At 40.3% G+C, this 17,999-nt stretch overlaps 1 long non-coding RNA gene across 1 annotated transcript; it reads left to right on the forward strand.

The window, feature by feature from the left end:
• The first annotated feature begins 7,950 nt into the window (after positions 1-7,950).
• Positions 7,951-16,522, forward strand: LOC134298788 (uncharacterized). The gene is made up of 2 exons (XR_010005870.1): positions 7,951-13,473; positions 13,932-16,522. It is a non-coding gene; the product is annotated as an uncharacterized LOC134298788 (long non-coding RNA).
• The last annotated feature ends 1,477 nt before the right edge of the window (positions 16,523-17,999 follow it).

Here is a 17,999-nt window from a genome sequence, read left to right on the forward strand (position 1 = left end):
TGGAACGTTGTGCTGGCAGGAGGCTCCGTGACGTCACGGCCCCCAGCAGCTGATCCAGCCCCGTTGGCCGAGGAGCAGCAGCAGCAGCAGCAGCAGCAGCAGCCTTTGCAGCAAGAGCAGGAGGCATCCAGGCCCGGGATTCGCGGTGGGCATTCTGTGGCTCTCAAATGGGTAACTCAGGGTGCATCTGCACTGTAGAATTAACACAGTTCAGCACCACTTTGTACGACTTTGTCTCAATGCTGTAGATAGAATCATTGCAGTTTGAACAAATTGCCCAGCCTACAAATCCCAGGATTGCATAGCATTCAGCCATGGCAGCTAAAGTGGTGCCAAACAGCATTAACTCTGCAGTGTAGAGCCAGCCTGTATGGTGCTACACTTAGGCAGAAAAAACAAACGGTGCAAGGTGTTCAAGACACCTGGCTCCGCAAAAGTCCATGTGAAAGGGATCTTTCCTTTCCTATGTTGGATAAATGAGACTCTACTGTACATACATACAGTAGAGTCTCACTTATCCAAGCTAAACGGGCCGGCAGAACCTTGGATAAGCAAATATCTTGGATAATAAGGAAGGATTAAGGAAAAGCCTATTAAACATAAAATTAAGTGGCCTAGGGGATAAAAGCCTTGTGACTTGAAGGTTGGGTTGCTGACCTGAAGGCTGCCAGGTTCGAATCCCACCTGGGGAGAGCGCAGATGAGCTCCCTCTATCAGCTCCAGCTCCATGCGGGGACATGAGAGAAGCCTCCCACAAAGATGGTAAAACATCAAAAACATCCGGGCGTCCCCTGGGCAACGTCCTTGCAGACGGCCAATTTTCTCACTCCAGAAGCAACTTTGGTTGCTCCTGACACGAAAAAAAAAATCAAATTAAGTTATGATTTTACAAATTAAGCACCAAAACATCATGTTATACAACAAATTTGACAGAAAAAGTAGTTCAATACACAGTAATGTTATGTTGTAATTACTGTATTTACGAATTTAGCACCAAAATATCACGATATATTGAACACATTGACTACAAAAATGCATTGGATAATCCAGAACCTTGGATAAGCGAGTCTTGGATAAGTGAGACTCTACTGTGTATATATACAGTGTTCCCTCACTACTTCGCGGTTCACTTTTCGCGGATTCGCTGTTTTGTGGATTTTCAATAAACTTGAAAAGACTTATAAATCATAAAAATTACAATTTACAGCTTAAGAAAGGGAGGAAGGAGAAGCCAAAGGGAGAGAAAAGGAGCCCAAGCGGCAACAGAAGGAGGAGGTGATTTATCAACACACGATTGGCTGATAAAGACTTCAAATAGTGTATAACTACTAAAATAATGTATAAATATTAAAATAAATATAGTGTCCCTATTTTGCAGATTTTCACTTACTGCGGTTGGTCCTGAAACCTAACCCCAGCGATAAGTGAGGGAACACTATATATCACATGTAAGATTACTAATAATATTACGCTATAGTGGTATAGTTCAATATGGTGATATATAATGCTGATATTGTGCTATGCTAATAATATGATATATTGTATCTACATATAATTTGTTAGCCACTCTGAGTCCCCCTCGGGGTGAGAAAGGCAAGATATAAAAGTAGTAAATAAATAAATAAATATGGTGTCTACATTGGGAATCCTATTTATTTCTTTTCTCGCTACCAACCCCGTCACAAGTACGGTTGGAGGGGAAGAGGCAGAGGGCCTTCTCGGTGGTGGCCCCTCAGCTCTGGAACTCTCTCCCCATTGAGATCAGACGAGCCCCCACTCTGTTTATATTCCGCAAAGACTTGAAGACATGGATGTTTCAATGCGCTTTTGAGCAATAGGTCAGTTGTAATCTATTTCTGCCTAGCTCTAATTGATTGCAGTCCTTCTTCTGCCACTTTATCCCCACCTGGTCCTATTGTCCTGTGGGTTGCACAAGCCCTGCCCCCCCCCCAAGTTATTTCCCACTCCGTGTTTGATGTTCATGGATGTATTTTATGATTTATTCTGTGGTTTTAATTATCTATCGTTTTTAATTTTGATTGTTATGTATTTTATTTCATTTTATATTTTGTGTATTATTTATTTATTTATTTATTTATTGAGCCTAAGTCCAAAATTATTTATTTATTCATTTACTGCATTTATTTACAACATTTATATCCCACCCTTCTCACCCCGAAGGGAACTCAGAGCAGCTGTATGTACATACAATATATTATATTATTAGCATAGCACAATATTAGCATTATATATTACTATATTGAACTTTAAAAAAATATTTCTTGTTGATACATCATAACAATTAACTATTTTTGCCATACATAACTTATTTCAGTATACATTGTTCCAAAGGTAACTATTTCTTAAATGACATTTTAAACAGTTCTTAGAAATGTATCACCCTCCACCCCCACCCTCCCCCCATACCCCCCACCCCCCTGGAACAGCCATTCAAAATTGTCAATACATCAGTTTAATTGTGTGGAACGCCTGGTTCAAGGTGCGGTATCTTTCGTCTCCGTCTATTTTATCGATTACAACAGTCCATTTCCTTAACCAGTCTTGATCTTTTAGGCTATTTGTATATATATTTTTCTTTTGAATGATGAAATTGTTAATTATATATTCTGATATATAAGTCCACCAGGTTTCTACATCCCATTTTGTATCATCCCTCCATCCTCGGGCTATCGTGGCTTGTATTGCGGCTGTCATATATTTTAGAATCTCTGTCCAATTATTATTATCTTCCCTTACCTTTACTGTGAGAGACATGTATCTAGCTTTGTCCCATAGTAATTCTTTCCCTATTATTTCTTCCATTATTTTTCTTATTTTTCTATAGAAGTTCTGAATTTTTCTACAGTCCCACCACTTGTGGGAAAATGTACCTATTTCCCCACAGTTATGCCAACACTTATTTGAAGTATTTCCCGTTATATGTGCTACTTGGAGTGGGGTTCTATACCATTTAGATATTATTTTCCTTTGTGTTTCTTTAATCCTTATATGCTTAATTTTAGTAATATTGTCAATCCAAGTCCCAATTAATTTCTCAGTGGAGTTTTTTTCCTGTTTCCAATTATCTATAATGGTTATTTTTGTATTGTAAGTTAATGTGATTAGTACATCATACAATAGCCCAGTTATTCCTTTATCTATTTCTATTTTCCTTTTAATTATTCTATCCAGTGGGGTTTCGACAATTTCTGTGTATTTGTTGGGCTTCGTTCCCCATGCAAGCCACCCTGGGTCCCCTCGGGAAGATGGAGGAGGGTTATACAAAATTATTATTTATTTATTTATAGTATTTATATTCCGCCCTTCTTACCCCGAACAGTCTCAGGGCGGATGACAGAACATACATATGTGGCAAACATTCAGTGCTGTTCATACACTGACAAGACAGACGATTGTACATAGAAAGAGGTATATATAGGTTTTACCCAACTTCGGTTGGGGGGGGGGGGAGGAGTGTTGTCGCTCCATCTCCCTGCCGAAGAGATTTGTTCATAAACTTCCTCCTTGATCGAATCACTGGCATTTTCCTGACATTTCCTTATGGGTGCCTCAAGATACCTCTCTACTCACATTTTGCTTGCAAACCGCTAGGTAGGCAGAAGGTGAGCTAAAGGCCAGGAGCTCATCCTGACCTGGGCTTCTAACTGCCAGCCTTTTGATTTACAAGATTTCCTGTACTGGTGGTTTAACCTGCTGTGCTAAAGCCCAGGAATAATAAGAATAATAATAAATTTGATTTATTTACATGTACATAACAACACAGAACACATGCACATAAGGTCCAAGTGCATAATAATAATCAGCATCATCATCATCAGAAAGTGTATTATTAAAGTTATAAAGAAAATTACATTTATAACCCAGGAACAAAAATAGTTCCAGGTGAGGTTTGTTCAAAGCAAAAAAAGAGTGGGACTATGCCTTCTCTCCATCTAATCACTAGACTTCTATAGATGTAGTGCAGTGGTTCTCAACTTGGAGTCCCCAGATATTTTTGGCCTTCAACTCCCAGAAATCCTAACAGCTGGTAAACTGGCTGGGATTTCTGGGAGTTGTAGGCCAAAACATCTGGGGATCCCTATGTTGTGTTACATAGTGTAATGTATGAATTGTTTACTGCTTTACTCACAGATTTGTTTATTGTCTAGTTGAATCCTAGTCTCATTCTATTTTGCTTTGGTCAGACCTCACCAGAAATAAATTCATTGTGTCCAGTTCTGAGCACCACAATTACAAAAGGAAGTTATTGGCAAGCTGGAAGGTGTCCAAAGATAACCCAAATTATCGAAGTTCTGGATGCGTAACCCTATCAGAAGTGGATTAGGAAGCTGGGGGTGTTTAGCATGAAGAAAGGGAGGCTGAGAGGGGATATGATAGCTAAGTAGAAATATTTTATTGAGGAGAGGGCAAACTTATTATCTGCACCTCCGGACAACACCGGCTCTTTGCTTAGAAATGGAAATGAGCATCAACCCGCAGAGTCGAACACGACTAGACTTAAAGTCAGGGGGAAACCTTTACCTTTACTATAAGAACTAAAAGTTAGGAATCAGCCTTCTTTTAGGAGAGCACTATATAAGCATGCCTCAGTTCTGCGTTACCACCCTAAACTGAAACACAACAAATATGCAAGGCAAGTGGTTTCAGGTTCCTTCTGTTTCAAGTTGTTTCCGATTTATTGTGACAACAAGGCATGGGTTTTCCGGGCAATATATGTTTAGAAGAGGATTGCCATTGCTTTACAGGTTTAGAAAAAATATTATTGTCTTTTGCACAGTATGCAAAGGGACCACAGAGATCAATTGAGAGAAAGATGTTTGCAGCATAAGCCTTTGTAGAAGGGTGCATCTGCACTTCAGAATTAATGCAGTCTGACACCAATTTGACCACCATGGCTCAAAGCTGTAAGTTCTATCTTAGTGAAATACCAGCATTCTTTACAGAGAAAACTAAAGACTTTTTAAAACTGGTTTCATAGCATTGAATCATGACAGAATTATTTTCTGCAATTGAAAAAGGGGATTTTGGTACTTCTTGCAGAAATGATGTAGAGATGTTCTCTTGTTCCTGTTTAATTATTTTGCATATGGGTACTAAACTAGAAGCAGATAAATGCAAGAAGGCTTCTTTTTTTAAGTAGACTTTCTGTGTTGTCAGAATTTACATTGCAAGCTATAGTCTTGTTGACAGTATGGAATTAAAGTGTTTACATGAGCGGCGCTGAATTTATAAATTGCTTGCTTATAAAGAACCATCTGTGTTCCTATTTTTATGCCAAAGGGGAAAAGACAGTGCCTTGCCCCAGTTTGCATGCAAAGGAAAAGCCTTGCTGATGTCCTTCAGATAGGTTAGACTAGAGCTCCCACTATTCCTCACCATTGACTGTGCCATTGCTTGCTGTTGGGAGTTGTAGTTTCAAACATTTGGAGGGCATCAACTTTGGGAAGCTGATGTAAAAACTTACAGTGATGTAAAAAAATAATAATCAGTATTTCTTTCCTTGTACTCTGCTTCCTCTCTAGAAGCAATGCACAATGGATGAAGGCATTCTTCAAAAATAGGTGAAAACAAAGCTAAATCTGGAGGAAATTCAAGTGGAAACTATTATTGACCCAAATCTAACTTCCTTAAGAAAGTGTGGTTCCTGTTAACATCACCATTACTATTTATGCTGCTATTATCCTGACAGTAAGTTTGAAAGTGTTTACTCCAGTTCCTACTTTTAACATCTGCCTGATCTAAGGCATTAAGTGGCCACAATATTTTTTGTTGAAATGTGACTAGCTGTGAATAGTTGAACTGGTTTCAAGGGATGGACCCTTTACTGTCTATAACATTTGGTGTGCCTCTATGCTGGGATTAACTAGACCATTGGCTCTCAACCTGGGGGCCCCAGATGGTTTTGGCCTACATCTCCCAGAAATCCCAACCAGTTTACCAGTTGTTAGGATTTCTGGGAGTTGAAGGCCAAAACATCTGGGGACTCCAGGTTGAGAACTACTGAACTAGATGAAAGCAATATAAGTAAGCAATTAAGTTGGGTATTTTCTGATGAAAAGGATCCAGTTAATTAAATTGTTTTTTTAACAAAAGCAATTGCCTTAAACTGGAATTAACTTAAGCCCAGAATTAGCTAAATCTCAGAATTAAGTTAAGTCTTTTTATTAATGACATTAGAAACAGTACTAAAAGCAAACTAGTTTGATGGTTTACATTGGGTTCTTTAACCAAAGCCTCATTCTCTTGGGTTTTTGCCAGATTACTTCTTCCTTAGTCCATAAGGGCTACCATTTTTAAATTGCTAGATCCAGTCCTTAATGTCGATGTGGCCATGCCCACTGTTTTTAATTCTTAGTAGCTGTCAACTCCTCTAATACACTTTTCAAGGAACAAAGGGGCCCCATCTAGCAAGCTGTAGAGATTTAATCAAGTTGGTGGTTGGGGATGGTCTGGATAGAATTAATTGTTTCAGGAATACAGCTCTAACATTGTGAGGGGATGTTGGAACCCACCAGGAAAAGGCCTGGGATGCTTCTTTGCTGCATATTATCTGCTGCTTCCTTTACCAGTAATAAAGCCTACCATAGCAGTAATGTATGGCAGTAGTGGGGACACCTGAAGCAACAACCAGTAGGTGCCTTCATTTTTGCTCACCTGATGCAATTTGGATTTTCACAGCATAGGACATCCTCCACCAAAGATCAGAAACAATACAGCCTCATCTTCTCCTTTCTCTCTTGATGAGTTTCGTGAACACAAACTGCTTTTCTACTCTGGATTCAGTTTGCACCCATTGAAGTAAGTAAAACAAAGGGTTGAATGGAGGAGGACAGAGAAACTAGAAGAGCTTAAAAGAAGGACAGCAGAGGATTGCCTTGCCAAAACAGGACAACTGGAAGGCATAATGTCCAATCTGGTGTCTCTCCCATTGTCTGTTGGGTACTTTACTTCCCAGCACAGCCCTCAAGGGAACTTATAACTGGATATTTGTAACCAAGAGTATGTGACCCACCTAAAGGTGGGTTTTCTTGGCTGAGTAGGTAATCATATCTTGGTCTCCAGGGCCATAGTATGTCTAAGCTAACAGAGAGTAAGAGAGGTCAAAGGAAAAGCAAGAGTAGAATGGATGTTAAATGTTTGTTTGTTTATCTGTTCTCCGTTCTTCAGACTCAAAATAGGAACAAGAGGATGGGGTGGGCGTAACATGTGTAAGATTTATCAGCTTCATTACTGTAAGGCTTTTGGTGGAGGCATTTCACTTACTTTTAAATGGCAATTTAACAAACTTAATTGCAATCCCCCACTTCTTATGTAAATGCAATTGAATCCGATTTTTTTAGTCTATTAACTAAACACATTAGTCCTCTTGTACTAATTTTTTCTATTTCTGTGTTTATGACTTCTAAACAGTCGGGTTTTTGTTTAACAAAAAAATAACCCCACAATCTCATGCATGCCACAATAGCCTAAATGCATCTAATGCAATTATCCATGCTCACGGAAATATGTTCTGCAGTAAAACGAAAATGGTATGATAGGGAATCTGGAGCAATTGCTTACTCTTTCAGCTTCACTGCTAATACGGAGATTATAAATGTGGTTTTGTGTTGCTTTTCGATGTGCGTCTCCAAAAAACTGGGTTGCAGTCAGGGGAGGGGAGCAACATTTACAATTTCCCTTTAGTAATAACAACAGAGGACAGACTTCCCTGGTGAAAGAGTAAAATCACGGCAACAAGATTTTGAGTTGTCGAGGGCTTTCATGGCCAGAATAACTGGGTTGCTGTGAGTTTTCCAGGCTGTATGGCCATGTTCCAGAAGCAGTCTATCCTGACGTTTCACCTGCATCTATGGCAGGTATCCTCAGAGGTAATGAGGTCTGTTGGAAACCAGTCAAGTGGGGTTTATATATCTGTGAAAGGTCCAGGGTGGGAGAAAGAACTCTTGTCTGTTTGAAGCAGGTGTGAACATTGCAATTGGCCACCTTGATTAGCATTGAATAGTCTTTCAGCTTCAAGGTCTGGCTGCTTACTGCCTGGGATAATTCTTTGTTGGGAGGTGTTAGCTGACCCTGATTGATTCATATCTGGAGTTCCTCTGTTTTCTGAGCCACAAGCATGTAGACAATTTCAACAGAAAGGAGGAAACCATGAAAATGAACAAAATGTGGCTACCAGTGTTAAAAAACCCACTAAAATCAGGGCATTAAAAAAAGAACACAACTCTGAAAACAGGGGAATTTCAGACAGGAAACAATCAGGGCCAGCTAACATCTCCCAACAGAGGATTCCCCCAGGCAGTAAGCAGCCAGATCTTGAAGCTGAAAGGCTATTCAATGCTAATTAATGTGGGCAATTGCAATGTTCACTCCTTCTTCAAACAGACAAGAGTTCTTTCTCCCACCCTGGACACTCCAGAGATATATAAACCCCACTTGACTAGTTTCCAACAGACCTCATTACCTCTGAGGATAGCTGCCATAGATGTGGGTGAAACGTCAGGAAAGAATGGCTTCTGGAACATGGACATACAGCCTGGAAAACTCACAGCAACCCAAAATTTTGAGGTTGGAAATTATCTTGGAAAGAGTCTCTCCAGCTCCCTGCATAATGTAAGATGGAAATACAGTGGATCTTTTCACACTACACCTCTCTATATATATTTATTCCACTTCAGTGGTGCATCTGCACTATAGAAGCAATGCAGTTTTGACACCTTTTTAACTGTCATGGCACAATGATTGAGAAACCTGGAAGAGAAGGCTCAAGACCTTGTAAAATGATGACTCCCATGATTCCATAGCAAATCTGACCCTTCTTCTTTATGACAGCCATTCTGATATTTGGATAAAGCTGTCTTGATTGAAGCTTAATCATTTATTGGGCTCTACCAGTTCTTTCAATTGAACCTGTGCCTTTGTGACAGTTCCTGGTTCCATGTCACCGGGGCAATGACTCCTTTCCGAGTTTTAGTTCAAACTTCTGAGAGTTATCTTAAGACTTTCCCCCAGCACTTTTGATAATTCCTTAATGCTATCCTAAACCAGAACTATGCAAAATCACATCCTGAAATAACCTGTCATGCTATTAACATTTCATTATAATATATTAGCTGAAATTTCACTAACTTAATATGCTCCACAGAATACAAACAGGACAAAGTAGTATGTAATGGATAATGAATTGGCCAGTCAATGCCTTTATAAGTATTAGTATCTTTTTCAAAACACCTTTTTTCAAAACAGATGCCCAACTCAAAACACCTTAGACAGAGTTACCTGTCTGTTCTTCAAGTCATCTCTGACCTACAGCAACCCTATAGCAGATCTGGGAAACCAGGTTTCAAACCTTGAACTTTGGAAGTTAGGAAGGCACTGATTAATCCTTTGCCCTTCTGCTTTTTCAACTGCTTTTAAAATAGCCCATTTTTCTTCTCTTCCTATCACTTCCTGTTTACTTCCTTTGGTACAAACTGAGCTCAAAGTATAAAAACAATTTGTACTCAGTTCATTCAGCAAAGGGGAAAAGAAAAGGCTTGTCCCAGTCATTTCAGGCAAAAGCAAACTGCTGCAGTTTCTCATCGATCCCATTCTAACATTGCTGGACCACTTGCATTCAGGTATTTGAATGCTGGAGGCCAAGAAATGTCCACCAGCCATATAAACTGACTCTCTTAATCTTAGAGCATGGCTGTCAAACTCAATTTCATGGAGAGCCACATCTGCCTCATGGGTGTCTTCAACCACTGAATCCATAGATACAAAGGGCCAACTATAATTTATTTAGATAGCGGTCAGTGCTCTTAAGTTTTTGGGTGCCCAGATGTTTTTAAATGCCACATCCCATCCCTTTTGATTATCCACTACACTGACTGGGAATAATGGGAATTGCAGCCCAATTGCAGAGCACTTGTGGCTCTGAGGTTGGGGAAAGATAAAAACACATTTTAAATTTGGGCATCACAACCACAAGCCTTGTGTCTAAATCCAAGCCCCACTATCTTGACTAAACACACTAAACTGCAGATGTTACTGTATTTCAACTCATATCAGCTCTAGTCGTGATGTCTAATGATGAGGAATATGGGAGTTGTAGTCCAGCATCTGGAGAGCCACATAAAATAACATGGAGGGTTGAATATGTCCCGTGGGTCCTGAGGTTGACACAGAAGAAAACAGTGACAAATCCTCTTTAAATAAATCATATCAAGAAAATCCTATGATAAGGTTGCCATCAGTCAGAGTTGACAAGAACCCACATAACAACAGGGCAATAAGGCCCTTTGTCTGAGAATTATCAATCTAAATCCCTAAACTACACATCCCACAAGAGTAGAATTAGTGTGATGCAAAACACTGCAAAAGGGCCCCTAGGACCCTTGAGTATGTTTCAAGGAATTATTAATGTATATATGAGTATATTTTAATGTATTCTATGTTTTATGATTTTATGTGTATATGTTTTAAATGTGTTTATGTGATTGTATTATATTGTGTAATGCTGGGCTTGGTCCACATGTGAGCTGCCCCGAGTCCCATCAGAGAAATAGGGCAGAATATAAGAATAAAGTTATCATTATAATTATTACTATCACCATCATTATTATTACAGTAGAGTCTCACTTGTCTAACATAAACGGGCCGGCAGAACATTGGATAAGCGAATATGTTGGATAATAAGGAGGGATTAAGGAAAACCCTATTAAACATCAAATTAGGTTATGATTTTACAAATTAAGCACCAAAACATCATGTTTTGCAACAAATTTGACAGAAAAAATAGTTCAATACGCAGTAGTGTTATGTTGTAATTACTGTATTTACGAATTTAGCACCAAAATATCACGGTGTATTGAAAACATTGACTACAAAAATGTGTTGGATAATCCAGAACGTTGGATAAGTGAGTGTTGGATAAGTGAGACTTTACTGTATTACCAGCCCCAGGGGGATTTTAGGAGCTCTAGTCCAAAAAGAGCCTAACCATGCACAGCCCGAGAGTAAATCAATGTCATCAACCAAAAGGCAAGGTTGAAAGACTCTAAGGTCACAACGCTGTTTATCTATATTGAGGAATGAATGCAATTTGGCACCTTTTTAGATGCTATGGAATCCAGGGAGTTGTAGTTTGCAAGGATTCTCTGCCAAAGAATTCTGTTGCCTCTCAAATCAACAAATCCCATAGCATTGGACCCTGGCAATTTCAGTGGTGTTAGATTGCATTCATTCTGCACTGTAGATGCACCCTGAGATAACCAACCTTTCCATCATTTGGAGCTAATTAGTTTCCTCGAAACCTCCTGGGGATGCTAAAGTTTAATTGTGTTCCTTTTATGAACCCATATTGTGACTCATGCCCTTTAATTGTGGTTTAGAATTGGCATGGTTTATGGACATGATCAACCTGTGCTATCAAACATCAGCCCAAAATACGCAAAGTGGGGCTGTTCTAGCTTGGGTTGGCCTCCCTCCCTCCCTCCCTCCAAGCCCGAAACCCTGCCAGGTCATCGAATCACTTATGGAAATGTCCTCCAAGAGCCTTGAGGACAGGCCAGGGATGTTGCCGTCTGCTGCGTGATGAGACGCCTGTTTGCCTCCACCTCGTGTGTAATTCGCCCAAAATGAAAGAGAGGCTGCGAGGAGGAAATTAAAAGGTAAACCCAGGATCTCTCTGTTTAATTTTGCATGATCAAAAAGGCTGCATGCTGTCCCCGGCACAGCTGGGTTCTTTCCTGATGGGTGAGACGGCGTGTATTCATGCGCCATGCTCATTAAATAAAAATTGAATTCACTGATTGCATTTGGTCCCCTCATCACACGGAGACACAATCCTAGTTCGTTGGTCCAAATAAATGCAGGGTTTTTTTTGACAGAGTGACTTACAATATATGTCAAAAAATGCTCAAGCAATACATGGCACGACAGTTTTTTTTAATATACAATCAGCTCTCCTCATTCACTGGAATTAGATGCACAAGACCTTTGTAAAAATGAAAGAATTCAACAAAGAATTAACTCCTTTTGGAGGGCCGGGGAGATAACTCTCTAGAAATGTCTAAGTTCTTTTACTCATAGCACAGTTTTATGGTCAACTTTATTGAAAGCTAATTATAAAATTGTGTTGCAGGACCCAGAAATGTCCTAGAGACATGTTCTCTCAAGAAATCCCTGTGTCCTCCATGATGACCAGAGGAAGATGACCATAGAATCACAGGGGATGATCTAGAAATTCGTATAAAGGACATTTTCAATCTAATTTTTGAGTAATTAATTTGTAAATTGCATTTGATATCTGCTGAGATTTGGTTCCAGGAACCTCCCCCCCACCCCCAAGATCCCAAATTCCTTAAAAGCTCCAATCTCATTATATACAATTGTGTAGTAAAATGGTGTCCCTTATATAAAATGTCAAAATTAAGGTTTACTTTTTGGGGTGTTTGAAAACATATTTTTAGGCTATGGGCAGTTGGATACATGGATGCTGAATCTATGGATATGGAGAGCTGACTGTGCAATCAAACCTCCACATTTGTTTGGGGTTAAATAGGGGGTCAAAACCCCAGCCAAAGTGTGTGTGGGTGGGTGTGATTTTTTTTTTTTAACAAACTCACTTTTTAAAACCTGAGACAACTCCTTTCCGGGGATTTTTAAATTATGTAACTTTGAATTCCTTGTTTATGCTGGACTTGGTCTTCATGAAAGTGCCCCGAGTCCCTTTGGGGAGATGGTGGGGTGAGTTGTTGTTGTTGTTGTTTCTAGGCCCTCCAGCTTTTTTTTTCCGTGTCAGGAGTGACTTCAGAAACTGCTAGTCACTTCTGGAGTGAGATAATTGGCCGTCTGCAAGGATGTTGTCCAGATGTTTTGATGTTTTTATATATTTATCATCCACTGAGGTATGAGAGGCTAAAAAGATATCCTCCAATTCTAAACTTAAGGGTGGCAAAAAGCCCTCTGAAGCATCTCCAATCCGGGCATTAAAGTCTCCTTTTGATGTTTTTACCATTCTTGCAGAAGGCTTCTCTCATCTGCTCTCTCCCCAGGTTGCATTCGAACCAGCAACCTTCAGGTCAGCAACCCAATCTTCAAGTCATCAGTCCTGCCGGCACAAGGGTTTAACCCACTGCACCACCGGGGGCTCCTATAGAGCCTCCAGTATGATGCAATGATCAATTTTGTGTGGATCTTTAGATTCCTAGAGACAGCATATCAAGAAAATTCCCTGAGCAATCAAATCTGCAAAAGTGAAAACCACAGGTGTGGAGGGCCAGCTGTTTATGCTTTTAAAAATTGTAATAAGAGTAGGCATTAAGGCAGACACATCCTATCTCTTTTCTCTCTTTTTCTCTTTCTGGCAGCTTCCATTTACCTTGCTTGTTCTGGGCAGGTGGGCACAGTTACAGTAGACCCAAAAGGTCCGAATACTACAATTCATTGTCAGTGGGTTTGTTAACCAAGGTATGCCTATACAAATTCTGACAAGTGCTTCCCTCCCACTTCTGTACTTTTTCTACCTCTGTGTGCACATACCTATTAATATGTCAGAAGTTAAAAGGGCTAATGAGGTGAGCAGGTCTACTTTCATCCCTTGAAACCCTTCCTTTTGAAAATCCAGAAACAGCTTGTTCTATTTGTCCCTCCTAGAGCCCCGTTTTCCTTCTAAAAACCTGTTAATTCATAGCACCTAATTATACAATCCTTTTTTAAAAGAAAAAACCTGTGGGGAAATCAAACTGTCACATCATTATGGCAAAGTGGCTTGCAGAGAAAATTGGACACGTTCCCAGAGGAGAAAGCTGCTAGGCTGACATAAATAAATATGATATTGTTTTAAGATTTATAAATCAAAAGGAGGTGTGTGTGTGTGTGTGATTGAACCAGACAGTTAATTGTAGGCTTCTATTTTTCTGTTGCAGTTAAACATCAAGAAAACCAAGATCATGGCAACCACACCTATTGATAACTGGCAAATAGAGGGAGAAAGCGTGGAGGCAGTGACAGACTTTATATTTCTAGGTGCGAAGATCACTGCAGATGCAGACTGCAGCCAGGATATCAGAAGACGTTTGCTTCTTGGGAGGAGAGCAATGGCCAACCTTGATAAAATAGTGAAAAGCAGAGACATCACACTGGCAACTAAGATTCATATAGTGAAAGCAATGGTATTCCCCATAGTAACCTATGGATGCGAGAGCTGGACCATAAGGAAGGCTGAGCGAAGGAAGATAGACGCTTTTGAACTCTGGTGCTGGAGGAAAATCCTGAGAGTGCCTTGGACTTCAAGAAGATCCAAACAGTCCATCCTCCAGGAAATAATTCCTGGCTGCTCACTGGAGGGAAGGATATTAGAGGCAAAGTTGAAGTATTTTGGCCACATCATGAGGAGAGAGGAAAGCTTGGAAAAGATCATGATGCTGGGGGAAATGGAAGGAAAAAGGAAGAGAGGCTGACCAAGGGCGAGATGGATGGACGGTATCCTTGAAGTGACTGGCCTGACCTTGAAGGAACTGGGGGTGGTGACGGCCGACAGGGAGCTCTGGCGTGGACTGGTCCATGAGGTCACAAAGAGTCGGAAACGATTATGTGACTGAGAGAAAGAGAGAGAGATTTTTCTGTTGCTTTCATCTCCTTGCCTTTTAGGTTAGAAAGGGATTGAAAATATATGACCCTTTGAGGGGGCCCACAAAAGTCTTGGGACTCCAAACACCAAATATCGGGGGGGGACGGGACTGGCCACTCTGAATTCTGAGCACAGAAAATGACTCTGGGGACTCCAGGTTTGCTCTATAACCCTTCCACTTCTTGCTTATGGTGCTGTGTATTCCATCCAGGCTTGGGGAAAACCTTATTGAGCACCTCAATTCCTGAGTTTCACATGTTGGACTTTTGGGATTTGGGGTGCAATTCCTTCTGAACCATTGAACCCAGAAGGTGTCCTTAGCTTGTCACCCTCTTCTTTCTCTCTCTCTCAACTTTGCCTACCTTAATGGAGGTGTTCTGAGAATAGATTAGGAGTAGGAAGGATAAAAGCAGTGTGTGTTCCTTTCATAATTTACAACATCACACAAAGGAAAAGTGTGGCTAAAGTATGGTCAAGATAAAGTAAAGACTGCAATGGCATGCTTTAGCCTGAGGCTACTGGGAAGCCATGGCATAACAAGGATAGGGCAATAAAAGTGGGGGTCAAGCCATAAGTGCAGATATGGTCCCCAAGAGCAAGCAAGAGCAGGGAGGAAGTGAGGTGGATTTAGGGAGAGATGCAGGCACAAGCATTGCCTGATGGTCCATGGGCTCCTCTCCACAGGTCTGAGGATGATGAGGGAGAGATCTGGGACTCTTACAGTGACAGTTTTGCCTAGCTCTTGTTATGATCCAAGAGAATTTGTTTCCTTCTTGTAGTAAAAACTTTATAAGGATCGTTGTTGGCACCAACTAAGAAGGCAGTAGCAATGTCAACACACTTCAGCCACTTTCTGTCTGCCTTCTTGGCTAGTAGTCACCTCTTCAAATGAAGCTGGGACTCCTTGAAGCAACCATCTCTGCCTCCAGAATTCATACCAGGTATTCAACAGCTATGTAGCCACAGCAGTGTAGGGTCTGAGGTACAACATTTCTTAAAACCTTGAAAATATGCCCACAGCCTAGCAAAGTATGGAACATAGGCACCAATGCCATCCTTGGAATTGAGCCCTAATGAGCATAGCATGGTACAGTGGTTTGAGAATTGGGCTTTGAAGAACAGAGTTTGAATCTTCACTTGGCTATGGAAACACCTGGGTGACCTTTATCAAATCACATAATGTTCACTGCTGACTCTCCAGTAATAGGCTTGCCTTACAGTTGCCGTAAGTCAGAAACAACTTGAAGGCACACAGCTGGGGTGTTGTGTGGTTTCCGGGTGGTATGGCTGTGTTTTAGCAGCATTTTCTCATGATATTTCGCCTGCATTTGTGACTGGCATCTTCAGAGGATCCAGCCACAGATGCAGGCAAAATGACTGGAGAAAATGCTGCTAGAACACAGCCATGTAGCCCGGAAACCATACAACACCCCAGTGATTCTGACCGTGAAAGCCTTTGACAACTCAGCTGCTGCTGCTGCTGTTGCAGCTGGCACCACCTCTGCAACCCTTGGCCGCAGGCCATCAGCCATATGTTTCCTGAAAGCTGCGCTCATTTATTAATACAAGGATCATGTAAATGAGAGGTGCAAATCGTGCAGCTCTCCACATGTGGAACTCTTTATGATGTGTTTAGTGATTATCATTGAAAATAGTTTTGTCAGATAGGAGAGGGGGTGTTCAAAATGATCCAGCCTGGATTGGAGATGCATTGTTTCATGGAAGGGCAGGATTCCACCACTACCCTGCACTGTTGTCGTTTTAAAGGCTCTAGGATGCTTTTTAGGATGCAGATTTAGTGCAGTCAGAGTCTGATACAATAGCTGAGTTCAGGGTGAAATGGTCTGAATTGTGGAAAACAAGAAAATATCACAATTTGAATCTTCACTTCTACTTTCAAATTTATTCTTGGTCATGCAGATTTGAGATATTGGGAGTTGTTATCCAACACATCTGGAGGACACTGTGCTAAAGAAGGTGTTGGAAATCCTATTTTCTCTTTGAAAAGTGAAGTGTGGTATAATGGTTTGAGTGTTGGACTAGGATTCTGTGAGACCAGAATTTAGACCAGGCATAGGCAAACGTGTTTTTGACTTCAACTCCCACAATTCCTAACAGCCTACCGGATATTAGGAATTGTGGGAGTTGAAGTCCAAAACACCTGGAGGGTCAACGTTTGCCCATGCCTGGTGTAGACTCTCTTCTCAGCCGTGGAAACCCAATGGGGATTCTTGGGGCAGCGACACCCACTCTGCCTCAGAAGACAACAATAGCAAACCCCTCTGATCAAATCTTGCCAAGAAAGCCCTGTTAAAGCATTGTGTTATGGTAAGTTTGAAACAACTAGCCCAATACCCAAACCCGAAAGACAAATGTATAGGGAACAAGGAGATCTCAGAACTACTGTATATACTCGAGTAGAAGCCTAGTTTTTCAGCCCTTTTTTTTAAGACTGAAAAAGCCCCCCTCGGCTTATACTCGGGTGAGGGTCCTGGTTGCCTTATATTTGGGTCAGCTTATACTCGAGAATATATGGTACATTTATTATTTTTCTCTATTATTATTGGTATTATTGCATTTATTATTTTTCTCTATTATTGTTGCTACAATTACATTTATTTTACTCTATTATTATTATTATTATTCCATTTATTATTTCACTTTTATTATTATTATTATTCTATTTATTATTTTACTCTATTTATTATTACATGTATTATTTTCCTGTATTTATTATTATTATTACATGTATTATTTTACCCTATTATTATTAAAAGGGTACATTGAAGAAGATGAGAATAATGATTTGATTAGAGTTGGACAGTCTTATCTTAAATTTGAGCTTTATGTAAATATTCAAAAACATTTAACCTACTGATGCCTCAATTAATGTAATTTTATTGGTATCTATTTTTATTTCTGAAATTTACCACCCTTGGCTTATACTGGAGTCAATGTTTTCCTAGTTTTTTTGTGGTAAAATTAGGTGTCTTGGCTTATATTCGGGTCGGCTTATACTCGAGTATATACGGTATATAATCATAGAGTTGGAAGAGACTCCAGGGCCATCCTGTCCAAACCCATTCTGCATTCAGGAATACATTATCAAAATAGTTGTGAGTTTTCCAGGCTGTATGGCCATGTTCCAAAAGCATTTTCTCCTGATGTTTTGCCCACATCTATGGCAGGCATCCTCAGAGGTTGTGAAGATGTCTGCCATAGGTGTGGGCGAAACATCAGGAGAGAATGCTTTTGAAACATGGCCATAAAGTCCGAAAAACTCACAGCAACCCAGTGATTCTGGCCATGAAAGCCTTAGACAACATATCAAAATACTCTTGAGCAGTTGCCATCTGGCTTCTTC

Source organism: Anolis carolinensis, chromosome 4, assembly GCF_035594765.1.
Source record: "Anolis carolinensis isolate JA03-04 chromosome 4, rAnoCar3.1.pri, whole genome shotgun sequence".
NCBI lineage: Eukaryota > Metazoa > Chordata > Lepidosauria > Squamata > Dactyloidae > Anolis > Anolis carolinensis.